At 37.4% G+C, this 15,325-nt stretch overlaps 2 pseudogenes across 2 annotated transcripts; one reads left to right on the top strand and one right to left on the bottom strand.

Annotated features, from left to right (window-relative positions):
• Positions 1–882: 882 nt before the first annotated feature.
• LOC143558322 (protein WEAK CHLOROPLAST MOVEMENT UNDER BLUE LIGHT 1 pseudogene) lies at positions 883–6,993 on the top strand (annotated as a pseudogene). Its single transcript, XR_013139721.1, has 2 exons — positions 883–1,383; positions 5,174–6,993. The product of XR_013139721.1 is annotated as a protein WEAK CHLOROPLAST MOVEMENT UNDER BLUE LIGHT 1 pseudogene (transcript).
• A 523-nt stretch (positions 6,994–7,516) lies between these two features.
• LOC143558306 (uncharacterized) lies at positions 7,517–10,738 on the bottom strand (annotated as a pseudogene). The gene is made up of 5 exons (XR_013139715.1): positions 10,644–10,738; positions 9,035–9,376; positions 8,754–8,949; positions 7,957–8,088; positions 7,517–7,823 (listed from the first exon to the last, which is right to left on the bottom strand). The product of XR_013139715.1 is annotated as an uncharacterized LOC143558306 (transcript).
• Between the last annotated feature and the right edge of the window lie 4,587 nt (positions 10,739–15,325).

Below are 15,325 nucleotides of genomic sequence, written 5' to 3'. Positions count from 1 at the left end.
CTGAGCTAAAACCAAGGCCTAGAAAGTTATTACAACTAAACTAAGTTGCAGTGGGCCATAAGTTTTTAATAGAATACAACAAACGAACTTAAACAAACATAAATGAACGAACATAAACAACCATTCACGAACATAAATGAACACATGATACATGTGTTCATGCTCATTCGTTTAACTAAATGAACAAATTTTTTTGTTCATGTTTGCTTATATTTGTTTATATTAAATACACGGACTTTTCGCCAAATTGTTCACGAAGAGTTCACTAAACGTTAGGTTCGTTAACGGGTTTGTTGGCCATTCTTACAAATGATCAAAATCTGCTCAAGATACAATTAGAGAGAACTAGGTCTGTAGGTGAACCGAATGTTCAGTGAACCGTTCAACAGGAAGTTCGTTTATTTACTAAACGAACAAACATCAACAAATTTTTTTTGTTCATTAGTTAAGCTAACAAACATGACTACAAGTCTTGTTCGTTCATTTTATGTGAACATTCGCTCGTTTAGGCTCGTATATGTTTGTTCGTTTACGTTCATTTATGTTTGTAATTAGTTTAAGCTCGTTCGTTTACATTTGTTTATATGTTCATTTTAATTCTTTAGGCCCATTAAAGCTTGGCCTTGTTTTCTAGCTATAAATATTACAGTTCACTCTAATTTTACGAAGTTTTAAGCCCAGCTGATTTTCATGTTTACTTTTCATTGGTGCTTGCCCGGTTATGTTTGTTCATCTATGATCAGCTACATTTGTTCATGAGCCGTTCGTTAATACTATTAACAAGCGAGCATGAACGCACTGATAATTAAAAGATATGATTTGATCAAGTTTTCTTAATTATCCTCATTGTATCTTATACTTCTATAAATAGTTGATTAATAATATTTCAGAAACCGGGCTGACTCTGATATTTCCGGAATGGATGAAGAGAAGGTTCGGGATAATGATAATAACAATATTTCAGATACACGGCCACAACCGATTATTTTACCACCGGAATCAAATCCAGGTGATCGACCCTCCTCTGAACATGGCAGTGAAGATACATTTTTAAGTTTAAGTCCAGATTCAACTTCAGGACATAAAATTGTTGAGAATATTGGCATTTCTCCAAATGTAGACAAATATGGCTCAAATCAATTTTCAAAATTTGGTTCACCAAATGTTGACAAAAATGGCCCCTCAAATAAACCACAGGCTGATAAGTATGTATGGAAAGTTAATGACTACAGAAATGGCCCATCAAATAGACAACAGCTTGCAAAGGATGATAACAAAGTTCATCATATTGATACGGCTGCACCGTTTGAGTCGGTTAAAGAAGCGGTTTCGAAATTCGGTGTGATTGTTGATTGGAAAGCTCATAGAGCTCAAAACATTGAGGTATGATTCAACTTTTTAAGAATTTATTATAATATAAAATAAAAATGCTGACCCAGTTTGACCAACCCGTCAAATGTACGTATAAGATGACCCATTTGACACAAGCCCGGTCTGAATGACTTGCCCATATTGCCACCTACAGGTGCACAAATCAGTTCGTAACCCTAACCTGGTTCGGTTTGGTTTCTGGTTGTAAGGCCCCGAACCCGGTAGCCCTACTTTAGCGTCGGATTTATTCATAAACACAGTTCTTCAAATCAAAGTTTATTAAAACTTTTCGCGGAATATAAAACATCAATCATTTGTTACAAAACATTAAATCTTTTCTTTGATACCATAACACAAAACTTTATATTTAAAACATCTTTACTTCTTTCTTCAGATGCCAGCCGTTCAATCCATGCCGTGTGTCATCCTCATGCTAACTCTATAATCAGCTCACCTGCGTGCATACTAAAAGTCAGCTACGCTGAGTGAGTTCTAGTTAATCAAGCAACTTATCATACAACCACTTCATACAATATATACGTATCCGAAGACACATAGCCCACTGTCTAACATGCCACTGTTTAACCACTTAATTACCCCTATAGCTTAGCCTCTTAATTACCCCTACAGCTTAGCCACTTATGCCACTTGATGCCACCTTAATAACGAAGTCACGTATAGGCTTACCCTACCACGTACTATCGTCATGCCACTAACACCCTTACTAGACTCCGCCACTTCTATCACACTCTACCACTACTTGTCTACAGCACTCTTTATACCAATACAATTTTTTTACATAAAAAGCAAGTCGCATCATAGAATACATACTCACTAACAACCACTTGACAATCACTCTCCTTGACGATACGTGCAATATCCGAAGATCGTTCACGTACCGACAAGCATTACATAATAGCTACTTGTATAACATTTATACACTTACCACTTATGGTAAGTGTATTCACACTTTCGCATCTAACCTGCTTAGCTTACCACTTAGCCTCTTATTTACACGTACCACCTTGCCACTTTGCCACTTTAATAACGTAAAACGTTATGCCACTTTGCCACTTTTAATAACGTAAAACGTTATGCCACTTTAATAACGAAGGCACGTATAGGCTTACCCTACCACGTACTATTGTTATGCCACTTTGCCACTTTGCCACTTTAATAACGAAGGCACGTATAGGCTTACCCTACCACGTACTATCGTTATGCCACTTTGCCACTTTGCCACTTTAATAACGAAGGCACGTATAGGCTTACCCTACCACGTACTATCGTTATGCCACTTTGCCACTTTAATAACGAAGGCACGTATAGGCTTACCCTACCACGTACTATCGTTATGCCACTTTGCCACTTTAATAACGTATAACGTCATGCCACTTTGCCACTTTAATAACGTAAAACGTTATGCCACTTTGCCACTTTAATAACGAAGGCACGTATAGGCTTACCCTACCACGTACTATCGTTATGCCACTAACACCCTTACTAGACTCTTGCCACTTCTAACACGCTCTACCTCTACTTGTCTACAACACGCTTCATATCATTTACATAATAAGCAAATCACATCAACAATCATACACACATAATAACGATGGCACGTACAGGCTTTCCCTATCACGCGCTCACGTTATGCCACTAACACCCTTGCTAGACTCTTGCCACTTTTAACACACTCTACCTCTACCTGCCTATATCACACTTCATATCAGTTCGGTATTTACGTAATAAACAAGTTACATCATATCGAATATTAGTAGGGTTCGATTCCCTCTTCGTTACCATACAACCATACATCATACCTCGAGTATTATTAGGGCTCGGTACCCTTTTCGTAACCATACAACCATACATTATCATTTCTTTCTTATGTTATCTCTATCATGTTCATACACATAAACATACATAACATACTTACCTTATACATAGCGTTACAACCTGACAGTACGTGCAATATCCGAAGATCGTTCACGTACCATCAAGCAATCATTCATACATTTCACATTATCCACATAAGGCATACACTTATCTCTTAGGATAAGTGTATTAACAAACATATTGAGTATGCACACAGCCCCGAAAACGTAACACATAAATGGGGCTAGAAACTCACCTGAATTCTGCTTCTTTCTCTGGTAGCTGTAAATCCCTTCTTTAACTGAGCTCGGCTAACTGTACAAGTTACACGTATCAATACTCGCCTGATCTAATCAGGTGGCCTAGTATTAGCTTACTTTAACTTATCGCTTTATAATTTATTTTCTAATCGAACTTGGCTTCAGGCGAAGTTAAACCTTAGGCGAACTTGGCTTCAGGCGAAGTTAAACCTTAGGCGAACTTGGCTTCAGGCGAAGTTAAACCTTAGGCGAACTTGGCTTCAGGCGAAGTTATCCTTAGGCGAACTTGGCCGTAGGCGAAGTTATCCTTAGGCGAAGTTACGCTTGAAGGCGAAGTTACGCTTGAAGGCGAAGTTCATCAGGCGAACTTAATCTTGCAGGCGAAGTTATCGCGCTGCATATCTGTTTGCCCATAAATCCTTCGTTTCTTAGCCAAATAACTCGATTTTGGTACCCACGGAATCGTATGATCGGCGCCTACAAATCCCAACTATCAAATCGGCCTAAAATCGACGTTTTAGGGGTCCGATTTGGGCAGTTTGGGTTTCGGGTCCGGTTAACCCATCCAATCCTAACCATTTTCAGTAATATTAGCTTTGTTGGATTTGTTCTTACCTTACCAACTCAGATCTATCAACAAAATCTCGGGTCTCGGCTTCGAATCTTGATCGGTTAGAAGGTGTGTGTGGAGTGTGCTTGGATAAAGATAGAATGAAGATATTTTGGGATTTTGGGGGTATTTATATTCCTGAAATCCCATTCTCATTTAACCCATCTCAATTAATCCAAGTCCATAACCCACATCCATTACCCGACACTAGCCCGACCCATACCAACTCCTATTCTTTTATTTATTTCCTGATAACCCGAGTAAACTTTTCCTCTATTAATATTATCTCGAAATTTCGGGATGTTACACTGGTCAACTTGTTCAAAACCGGTCGGTTTGTGAACCATCGGTTCCAAACTGGTTGTCGCTTCAAAACTGTAAACCGGTCCTGGACCTGCGGTTAAATTTGGTTCTGAACCTGTTCCTATATCAATAGTTCCGAACCGGTTTGGTTATCATTTCTGGTTTGATTAACCGGTCTCAATGTGCACCTCTAAATTTAGGGGTGCCAGTTCCTGACGCGACCCTAAACACGGGACAAAAGTAATCAGGTTTAGGTTGGAAGGTATAACCTGTTTAAAAATAATGGGTCGTGTTCAGGTTGGCCCGTTAACCTGTTTAGGTTTCAAAATTTGAATATGTTTTATCTTTACTATATGTTTGCACATATATTTTGGTTAAAATAAAAATACAAACTTTGCTAATAAATCAATTCATTTAAACAGAGAAACTCTATTTTTAAAATTAAATAAGATAATATCCTTCTGATAAAAATAAAATTATTATGATTTGTTAATTTGAAAATATCAGGTATAGATGAAAAGTTTATATTCCGGTTAACTGGGCCGTGTTCGGGTTGACCCGAATTTATATATAAGGATTAAGAGTTGAAATCTTTGACACGAATAAAAGTACGGGCTGTGTCCAGTTATCACAATTCAACCCGTCACTGTTGCAGTAAAAAAATATATATATATATACCATTTTAGTTATTTTTAAAAATAAACAATATATCAACCTGACCCGTTTAACCCAAACTATTTTTTGGATCAAACAGAGACGCAAATACATCGAGCAAGAGCTCGAAAAAGCCGAACAAGAAATTCCAGCATTCAAAGAAAAATCTGAGCAAGCCGAGCAAGAAAAAGAACATGTGTTACGCGAACTCGACAGCGCCAAACGTTGCATCCAAGATCTAAAACTAAAACTCGAACGGGCCCAAACCGAAGAAACCCAAGCCAAACAAGATTCCGAACTGGCCCATTTAAGGGTCCAAGAAATGGAACAAGGAATCGCAGATGAATCAAGCGTTGCCGCCAAAACCCAACTAGAAGTTGCCAAAGCCCGCCACCAAGCCGCTGCTGCCGATCTCATAACTGCCACTAACGAACTCGAGGAAACGCGTAAATATTATCAAATATTAATATCCGAACGAGACGCTGAGGTTCAAAAAGCCCAACAAACAGTTTCACAAGCTAAAGAAACTGAAAGATTAGTTGAAGATTTAACTATACAACTAATAGCAACAAAGGAAACAATAGAATCCACACATGCCTCACATTTAGAAGCTGAAGAACAACGGGTTCAAGAAGCTAAATACCGCGATCAGTACGCAATTAATATGGACATCGAGGTTAAACAAACCGAAGATGAATTAAAAAAAGTTAAAGAACAAATAATATTAGCTAAAGATTTAAGATCAAAACTAGAAACCTCATCCAGGTTGCTTCGAAATTTAAAAGATGAATTAGCTATTTATATGCAAGGAAAGGTGCCTGAGGTAGAAGATGATGATAAATTTACCCGAAAACATATACAATCAGGTGTTGCGGGTGCTAAAAAGAATCTTGAAGAGGTTAATAGTGAGATATCAAGAACTAGTGAAGAGATTATGTGTTTGAAAACCGCGGCAGCGTCATTGACCGCAAAGCTCGAAAGCGAAAAGCAAGTATTAAACAACATACGGAAGCAAAAAGGGTTAGGAGCGGGAGCGGTCGTGAACCTCGAGTCAGATTTAAAACGAACGCGGTTAGAACTTGATAACATTAGAAAGCAAGAAAAAGAAGCCCGTGAAAAGCTAGTGGAGCTCCCAAAACAGTTGAAAAAAGCCCGTGAAGAAGCTGATAAGGCCCGATCATCAGCCGAAAAGGCCTGCTCGGTTTTGAAAAAGGTTAAAGAAGAAGCCGAAGAAGCAAAATCGGGAGTGAACTCAATAGAGGGCCGACTCGCTGCAACTCAGAAGCAGATTGATGCAGTCCGGGCTCAAGAGAAGCTAGCTTTAGGAGCGATTAAGGCACTAAATGAGAGCCCGCAAAAACCCGATGACCCGAAAGGCGGAGTGTCAATCTCGTTACAAGAATATTATGAAATGAGTAAACGGGCCCACGCGGCCGAAGAGGCGGCAAACAAACGAATAGAAGAAGCCGATGCCAAAATAGACGAAGCGAAGGATTCGGAAATGCAAAGTTTAAAAAAACTCACGCAACTCAACTCGGAAAACGCAGCCCGAAAAGACGCGTTAAATGCAGCTATACAAAGGGCGGAAATGGCACGAGAGTCAACTTTGAGTATAGAAGAGGAGTTGAAGAAACGAAAGGGCGAAGATGACCAAACACAAAAGCCCGAGGCGGGCTCCTAAGGTCGGGTTGTTTAAACGGTTGAGTCAAAAAGGGAGCCATGAGGCACCCCCATCACCGGGCCCATCAACAGGTAATGCTTCGCCTAGCACGAGTAATGGCGGGACCGAAGGGAGTAGTAACGCGGGTGAAGCGGCGCAAGACGGGAAGGGTTTCTTTAGGAGGAGGAAGAAGTTGGTGATGCCCAAGATGAACTTTATTAATATGAAGAAGAAACCACTATTTAGCAAGGGTACTTGAGTGTTGTATCATACAAGATTTTTAAAATGCCATTGTTGTATAGAGGTGATTGGGTAGTTTGAATAATGTTAAAAAGATTCTGAATGTGGTAATTTAGGCTTGTAATACTAGTTGTATTATCATTAGAGTTAATTTTCTTATATGATTCATGTGGTTTTGTTAAAATGCATATTTAGAGTCTAGGTTCCAAAAGTTGCAAATTTTCAGTTAAGTCGGTCATGATTTAGTTTTTCGGTATTTAAAAATAAGCCGATTAATTGAATCACGTAGGGTAGGGTTGTAAATGAGCTGAACCAAAGCTCGTTTAAGCTCGCAAACGTAGTCAAAACCAGATATGTGAAGCTCGGGTTCATTTAGCAAATGAGCCCCAATATAATCGTGCTCGTTTATGCTCGACTTGATTCAAGCTTTTAAGGGCCGATCTCGAGTAGCTAGTGAGTGACTTGACTCATTTGCAGTCGTCAACTAAAAACTATTAACTTTTTTACTAGCTTCACCTAGGTTGAGTTGCCTACAAGCATTTTTTACACTTTTTTCTCAAATTGCAAAATAATTAATACATTAAATACAATTACAAAAACTATACCAGTAAACAATTAATCAAATTATTTTGCCATATTCAATAACAAATTATTAATGCTCGACTTTTTGGAAAACTAACAAGTCCACCACAAGGTTGTAAATACAATCTACGTACCAGTTAAACTGTCACGCATTTCGTTCAATTATTTCTTCGTTAACCGAGACTCCGGGCCCGTATATCAAACGACAACGGTCATCGAACGAACCAACCAGTCGAGTAACCACTTCCTTGAAGAACATAGATGAAATCTGCAGATCACCATCACAAACCAACTTATCATAATATTCCAAACCGGTTATCTAAATATCATTAAGTGAATATTAAATAACTTTATTATAACTTTGTAACAGAATTTTCAAGGTTTGAAAATATAATAACTACCTATGAATACAAGGGTGACTGAAACTTAAAATCCACAAAGAAATGAAGGTTGCATGTTCCTGGTACGGGCCACGGGTTGAACTCCCAAATGTTTATTAAATGATCAAAAAGGTTGCTTTGTGATACCGTCGTCTGAAGTTAAAACAAAAGAAAGACAAAATGCATTAACATGGGGTGTTAATCGTGTCGGGTTTGCAGGTTGAATTGTAAATTGTTCAACCTGTACATGAATTGTATGCTTATTTGTGTAAAAAATATTAACTCTAACCTTGACACACATAAAATCGTGTAACTAGAACATGACCTGTTTAGTTCGTTTAACTAAACATGGCAAACGGGTTTGTGGGTAGTAATAATGTAATATATGGGCTAAATGGGTAAAAAAACAAGTTGGCAAGTTGACGTGTTTCATTAAACGGGTTTAACAGGTCAACCCGAACATGACCCGCTGAACCCATTTATCTAAACATGGCAAACGGATCGGTGGGTTGTAAATTGTAATGTATAAGTTAAATGGATCGAAAAGAGGTTGGCGGGTTCGAGTCGACATATAAACTTAAAACATGTTAAACAGGTCAACCGGAATACGACCATTTTAATTAAAAAGCTCAACCCGGACACAACCCATTTATTAGAAGAGTTAATACAAAAACCCAAAACCTGATTGTTTTCATGTTTTGTTGGAAATGTCCACCCCTGATTTCAACATGTAAATAGTGGCGGACCCAGGATTTTTCAATCAGTAAATTTATTTTGGTTATAAACATTTCTACGTTTAAAAATTAATAAACCCTCACCTTCACCATTTTCGGTTTCACCAACTGCACGTGAGACACATAACTTTCAACAAGGAATTTAAAACCAATTTCCAGCTCAGCATCAAACGAAGAATCCGAATAACGCCTAACTATATCCGATCGTTGACACCAGGGAAGAAAATCCTGATACATATCAACAGCAGCCACTACTGCAAATAACTGCTCGGGAGAATATCTAAAACAAAAGCCAAGAACAATAATTTTTCCATTCATTAACACTTGAAAAAAGAAACAACGAGCGATCAAAATTACCAAATTACCCCATAACACGTTTCTCCTCATGAACTTTGGATAAAACATTACTTCCTTCATCCCCGTCACCGCATCCAAGAAATCCCCTCTTTTGAGTTAAAATATTAGTTGACGTATTTTGCAAGAACTGAAGATTTTTATGAAAATTACGAATTGTTTGATAAGAAGATGGCAATGATTCAATGTAACGGTTATAAAACATCGACTTCGAACACGATGTTCAAGTTCAGGGTTGTTCTGTAAACGTCTTATCAACCATCTTCCACTGGTTTTGGATGCGATAAAGTGGCACACGGCCTTTGAAGTTGATGTTAATGATGACATTGCGATAATATGGCAACACCGGGTGACTGTACAAATGAACAATAGACTTGTAAGCAAACCGAACAAAAACGAACGAGGCATATTCATGTTCGTTCATTTAAACGAACAGTTTTCTAGTTCATGTCCGTTCGCTGATAGTATAAACGAACAGTTCATAAACGTGAATGGATGACAAATAACAGAACATAAATGAATATAATTGAGCGAACAACAACTAAAAGTAAATGTGAACATCAATTTCTTGAGCCTAAAAAAAGAACAAAACTAAATTGATGACATATTAATTTTGTAAAATTAGACTAAATGTTGATGGACCTAAAAAGACCTAAATGAGCATATAGAAGAACTTAAACAAACATCAAGTAACGAACATAAATTATAAATGAACGTTAACGTTCAAACATAAACAATCGTTCACCAGCATAAATGAACGAACGAGACATGACTATCTGTGAAGAGTCCCTTTTCAGAGTAAATTGAATATGAAATTTGTGGCAAAAAAGGGAAGAATTAAAATGTGAAAGTTGTGATTTTAATTTACAAATTGTGATGTTACTAGTAGAGACCTTAGGCTTGTAAACGAACCGAACGTTCAGTGAACAGTTCGTGAACTGTTCAGCGGGAAGTTTGTTTATGTCCGTTCATTTAATAATCAAGCAAACATGAACAAAAAGTTTGTGTTCATTTAACTAAACGAGCGAACACGAACACTTGTTTCATTCGTCCATTTATATTCGCTTATTTATGTTCATTTTTGGATGAATGAATAATGAATCATCTACTTAATGTTTTATACTTGTTCGTTTGGGTTCATTTATGTTTGCTTATGTTCGTTCATCCGTTTTCAATTATGTCCGTGAACTGTTTGTTGAGAATTTGAACAAACGAACACGAACATGTTTGTTTCTTTAACAAACGAACATTAACACAAAAATTTTTGTCCGATTAAGTGTTTGTTCTGTTCGTCAACGAGACTGGACAAATACTCGTCCGAATAACAACTAACTCAACTAATGCTAACAATATTCTTAACATTCCCCAATTTTCAAACCCTAATTCTGTGTAAAAAATAAACACGGATTGATAAAAAAACAGAAATATGTGAAAAAATAAGTTTGATGTAAAGTGTAAATAGAGATGGAATAAGATAATGAAACTGAAACGAAATTAGAATTAGCAACAATTACATCTATGATATCTGAGCGAATGATTTCAAAATTATACTTAATACCTATTGAATTAAACTCCTTACTACGATAGATAGCAGTTAGTTAGTTAGTTAGTTAGTTGTACCTTGAGAAAAACAACTGATGAGATAAATTACAGTTATGTGACCGGAGCAAGTCTTCAGACGTCGGTATGGGGGTTGCGTAATGACGGTGCTCAAAACAAAAATCCTGAATATGCAATCGATTATTCGCATAATATTATATTTAGGATGTGATCCTAAATGCTCGTATAAGCCTTTACGGCCGTATAGGGTATATAAACCTATACGAGCTGTATAGGCATTAAATGACCTGTATTGCTCTCTAATAAATCATTAAACCCTATACGACCGTATAAAAAACATTTGTAGAAAAATTCACACTGCCTTTTGACCACTGTTAAATCGCTGTCGTAAAACAATTATACGAGCCTAAACGAGCCATATAGTGCTATACGACCCGTATGGACAGATTTTCAGTTCTCTAAGCTTAAAACATGAAAAAATTTTATGATAGTTGATGAGATTAAACTGAAAGTAATTTGACTGAATGTAATATCAGGATTAAAAGCTTAAAACGTGAAAGATTTGTTTGATGTTTAATAAGATTCTACCGAAAGTTGTTTAACTTCAACATAAAACATAATTTTATATAAGTGAAACAACACATAAAAGGGTCGAAATGGAGAATGTTTAAAATTGCTAAAAAATGTGGTGCAGGTTAGATAATATCAAAAAAATGTTTATACGGCCGTATAGGCCTATACGACCCGTATAGGACATATACGAGGCGCTATAAACGATGGCCAACAACATTAGACACAAACTGCCACGATTCAGGTGCTATATAACCGTATAGCCCTATACGAGCCGTATAGGAAAAAAAATGGTGTGTGAGGATCATAGGTGGTGTGGGAGGATCCTAAGCCTATATTTAATCAAATAAAAAAGTTAACACTAATTTTTTTTTTTTGACTTACTCTTCAAATTTGACACCGTAAAACCATACTGCTGGTTGTCACTTGACAGTCGTTGTGTCACCACAAGAACAGAACTCTTTATCGTAACATACGATGAGATTAAAACCCGGGTAAGCTCGGTATTTAAACTAACATTCATTGTGTCTTAACTGTAAAACCCAAACCTCCTATCAATAGGGTACATGTGATGGATAAAAAAGGTTAACACAAAATATATAAATATAACACGCCAAAATATTATATCATGTCAAAATATTATATCATGTTATATTGTATTGTGAATACAAACATTTTTTGATTTCTCTATTACGAAAGACTGAGAGGTTGTACTGGTTATATTATAACTCTCAAAACTTTTTCTTGATATGTAAAGCACGAGGTCCTACAAACCCAATGCATAAACTCTAAACGTTAACAATAAACCTGATTTTATAACAAAATAATTAGTTAATACCATTTTAGTTAATGAAAAAATAATAAACTCTCACAAATCTAATCATTCATTCACTGTATGTCAACAATCAAGACGTGGGTTTTCATTTTAATGAGCTTTCTAGATTTAAGTTCATATTTTGTTTGTATTCACATCGACTTCCATATTTGTAATTAGAGATGTTCAAAAAACCGGTTTACTACCAACATAAACCATGTTTGAGACATACCGGTTTCCAAACCGACCCATCCCGGAGGTTCGTATAGCAGTTCAGGCATTTTATAACCAAACTTGTTTTAAAACCGATCGTCCGATTTGGGAAAGACCTTTTTTTGCCTCAAACCAGTCTTTTAGCAGTTAACCAGTTTATAAACCGAATCGAACTGGTTTGATCGGTTTGAACAAGTTTTACTCCAAAAACCGGTTTCTAAACCGAACCGGTTTGGATCAAACCATTTTTGACCATGGATTGGCCAACAGGGCCGAATTCTAAACCGCCCTATTTGTAAATGCAGTTGGACTTATTTTGGGCAGTGTAGTTACCCGTATGAGTGGGCTGTTCACGAACCGAGCCGAACCGAGCGAGCATCTGCTCGAACTCGGCTCGTATTGAAACCGAGCGGCTCGGTTCGGTTCGAATATATGGAAACGAGCAAAAAAGTCTTGCTCGAACTCGCTTGGTTTACAACCGAGCAGCTCGGTTCTGCTCAGTTTTGCTCGTTCACGATTTCATAAAAATGTTGACTCCCGTCCTCCACCGATTCCATACCCAATCCGAAGACCTGTCATGACCAGAATTAGCGCCATCGTTGCTGCAACGACAACTGATATTAACCCATGACGATTTAAGAGGATTACTCGAACCTGAAATGAATTGCAAACAAGAAGGCCCATTGGCGTTCACAAGTGTTGATTTGAGGTACTTGTTCAACGTTGAATTGAAACAATTTGTCTTCGATTAAGGAAAAGAAGTTATAGGGTTTATGGGAAAATGAGAGCTGTAAATGATCGTGGGTGGGTTCAGGGTTGGTAGGTGGAATTTCTAAGTAATTTTCGAGCGACCGTCGAGCAGTTTGGACGGCCCTTGATATGAAGATTTTCAATTTGGGTTGAGTGGGTCACCAACAGCCCAACAACTTGATTCTAATTCTCTTATGCCACTTGGGCTTCACATAACCTTCTAGGCCATCGGTTTTAGTCCACCAGGCTTTACATTACATCATATAGGTAAAAAACAAAAAACGTAACCGATCCGACAAATAGGTATTGAGTAATCGGTTTCAAACTAATACGAGTTGTAGTTTAGGGTTTTAGTGTGTAGAATACGTTAACTGAAAACTGGTTACTATTGTTGGGGGGGGGGGGGGGGGGATGTAGTTTTTTAATGGCTATATAGTCGTTATAGTTATTGGTTGAACCATTTTACCCACCATATGCTAGTATATATAAGTATTAAGTGTATTGATCTGATAACACTTTTTGATAACACTTCTCAAGCTCTCAAATATTAAATTTAAAAAAACGTTAAAAAAGATACAAAAACACATTCTCATAATGCTCTTAGGTCATGAGGTATACTCTAACTCATCTTAACTCCACACAAGCTCCATATCACTCATTTTTTTCTCTTTCACTCCATGTCATTCAAAGGAAATGGTTTAACCCATTTAACTTCATCTCTCTCCTATTAATACATAACTAAAATAACAAATCAATTAGTAATTAATACATAGTAAATGCATATTGTTCCTTTTAATCCGTTAAAAGCATAACCCATGGGCCTTTTTAACACACTTAACACAAGTGGGGAGTGGTTTAATCCATCTTTAAAGTGTCATGTCATTTTAACCTTTGTAGGGGTTAAAATATACCCCATGGCCTTATAGTAAAAGGAAAGACGCCTGCACTTTCCATTGATGAAATCACTTACCATGTACCGCTACGCTATAGTCCCCAAATATAGAAAATTGATACAATCCATTAAGGTACAACATACCGGCACACTATACAAGCAATCATGCATATAGTTAAATGAATAGTAAACTTAAGACAACCTGTATTGTATTTTAGGGGTGTGCAGTGTAACAACGTGAAAATTCCGAGTTCAAAGTATCAATTTTTCAAAGTCTAGGAACTAAAATTGTCAAATTCCAAACTTGAGGGTTGAAAATGAAAATTCTGATTTCTCAACCCATCGCGGTACACGATGGGGCTTCTGACATATTTTGACACGTGTGCCACGTGGCACACGGTGGCACTGCTTGCTAACACGTGTCACCACGTGGCAACGCAGTCACCACGTGTCGCCACGTGTTGCCACGTGGAGCGGTGCCTGTCACGTGTCGACACGTGGCAAGCCTATACACTGACTCGGCAAGCCTACGTTGCGGTACGCGACGGGCTTGCTGAAGGGGCGGGCGCGGTACGCGATGGGAGCCAAACTGAGGTCTATAAATAGCGACCATGGACATCACATTTTTGCACACCACATCTACTCTCTCACTTCTCTCTAGCCTCTCACTAGAATTCCAAGTTCGTATAACCGATTTGCCTCGATAAACGTGCTATAATCCATCGTTAAGCGTGTCCCGAACCTTCTATTGTGTACCGGTGTTTCCTCGAAGTTTGTGCCACCCTCCACCCTCAATCATCAAGAAGGCGTTGTTGTAATGGCAAAGAGTCCCGAAAGACGTGCCGACGTGTGTTGAAGTTGGCATATCAAAGTTGAATGAGAAAAGTAAAGCGGCGTCAAAGTGCTGCTCAATTCTCTAGGGTTTCTATACGCCATTAAGGTTAGGCGTAATTATGAATTCAATATAATTCAATATTATATTAAAGGCTTAAGCCTTAAGTCGAGGTTATACTCGATACATCGATAAAAGAAAAGAAAACATAACAAAGAAACAAAAGAAAGTATGATTATGAATATTGTTGAATACATATATATGTGTGTAGGTATATATGTAAATATTCTTTGTTATGAAATATTATTTATTGAATAAAGAGTATTCTTAAATAATAAAAGAAAAAGATTACGTTTCTTGGAGAAGAAGAAACGTCGGGTTTCTATATAAACTAAAGGTTTATAACTTACTTTTAAACTAAAGGTTTTCAAGTAAACAAGAATTGAACTAAAGGTTCAATCGAGGATTGAGATATAAGACTAAAGGTCTTAAGCCGGATCGTGTATCCGACTAACAAATATTTATACTCGTACTATAGGTCCGATGATAAAGAAAGGGAAAGACCTTTGGACGGTGAGTGAAGCCGATCCTAAAGAGACAAGGTGAATACGCCCCCGAACTTTTACTTATTTAAAAATGAGTCAAACATGTTATTTGAAATTGTTTACAAG

Source organism: Bidens hawaiensis, unplaced genomic scaffold, assembly GCF_021521415.1.
Source record: "Bidens hawaiensis isolate Kalapana, Puna unplaced genomic scaffold, B.hawaiensis_p1.1 tig00019438_1, whole genome shotgun sequence".
Taxonomy (NCBI): Eukaryota; Viridiplantae; Streptophyta; class Magnoliopsida; order Asterales; family Asteraceae; genus Bidens; species Bidens hawaiensis.
The sequence above is the reverse complement of the archived record's forward strand: the minus strand, read 5'-3'. Positions and strand labels throughout refer to the sequence as shown.